Genomic DNA, 1,749 nt, shown 5'->3' with positions numbered 1-1,749 from the left:
CAGTTCTGTACCTTTTGTCTCTGCCCTGGATTACTGACCTCTGCCTGCCCCCGACCCTGAGACTGCTGCTCTGTACCTTATGAACTCTGCCCTGGACTACCAACCCCTACCAACCACATTTCCTGTTTTTTTAATGGATATCCAGGGGTACACTCCAACATTCAGACATAATTTACAAACTAAGAATTTGTGTTTAGTGAGTCCCCCAGATCAGAGGCAGTAGAGATGACCAGGGATGTTCTCTTGATAAGTGTGTGAATAGGACCATTTTCCTGTCCTGCTAAACATTCAAAATGTAATGATTACTTTTGGGTGTCAGGGAAAATGTATGGAATGTAAGTGAAGTAAAAGTATAGAAAAGTTTACAAAAAAGTTGTACTTTATTTTTACTTAAGTACTTTACACCACTGCACACACACACACACACAATGCACATTAAAAGCAGTGCACACATTTATATACTGACAATATTGTAAGAAAGTTTCATTTTGTTGCTCAAAACATGTTACAAATAGAAGTGATGGGATTACTACTTTCAAGTAGCTTTGGAGGCAGCTCTGCCTGCCAGACTGATGTTTAACCAACTCTGGATTGAGTAGGTTAAACATCATCCTTGGAGGCTGAGCTGCCTCACAGGCTAGTCTGAAGGCATATTTCTCGCTTGTGCGGATTGCTATGGTACTGTGATAATAATACTTTTCTGTTGACCTCTCCCCTATTGACTTGATGGGACTATTGACTTAATTCTGTTTGAGAATGAATGGTACTGTACACTACTGAAATAAAGGGTTCTTGTCTCATGTCGAGTTGAAGCATACTCACCTGGAATCACGGAATCTTCTTTTCTCTTTTTTCACAAAAATTTCTCACAGCCATTCAAAAAAAACATTAAATGGGCATCATTCTTAAAAGTGGAATAAGGTCTTGAAACATTGAAATGTAAACTTAAATACATTGTCCCTCCAACATTGAGTATTATTGATTGAATTGATATCCTTATGATTTAATACTTTTGTATGGGTAAACCAAGGAAATATTTCCTAGGGTAAACCGAGGGAATACAAAAGTACTTTAAAAAAAACATAACATTTAAACTGGATTGATAGGAATTGTATTCTCATTTAAATTGGGACTATTCTACCATACTTGAGAGCATACATTCAGTAGACATCGAAGGTAATATTTCAGCAAAACATATTTATTGTATCACTATCTTTTTTCTTACTTGAAGTTGTTTATACTTGGTTTGAAACCTTGGTATTTGTCTGTGTGCATTCATTCATAGTTTTTTTTCAATTGTATGAAATAAAAGCAAATATTTCCTGACCAAAGCTTTTGTCTGTGATCCTAGTGTGGCTTTGAGTGGCATATCTATTTAAGATTGAAATAGACATTTCAAATCTCTCTAGCCTTTGTTGTAAATTGATCACATTATTAAGTTTTACAATGGGATTAACAGGATTTTCAACTCACAAGATCAAGTGTTATTTCCTTCATTGTCAAACAAGCTCACAGTTTTTAATAATACATTAACTATTTAGCTACAACGTAGGGTGAAAAACAATTTCAAATGTATTGGGGGATTATTTGGGTCTACCTGAATGGTGAGAGAAAGGCTTGCTATCTGGGCCTCTGTTAATTAATTCCACTTATCAGCAGTTGAATACTCCTGCCTAGTTTAAAAATGCAGCTCTTTTTCTCTGTGGTCGACTAGTTGTACTGGAGTGCACTGCACTGCTATGCTGCACA

This window comes from Oncorhynchus masou, chromosome 27, assembly GCF_036934945.1.
Source record: "Oncorhynchus masou masou isolate Uvic2021 chromosome 27, UVic_Omas_1.1, whole genome shotgun sequence".
In the NCBI taxonomy this organism is placed as follows: Eukaryota; Metazoa; Chordata; class Actinopteri; order Salmoniformes; family Salmonidae; genus Oncorhynchus; species Oncorhynchus masou.
This window is presented reverse-complemented; position numbering follows the sequence as displayed.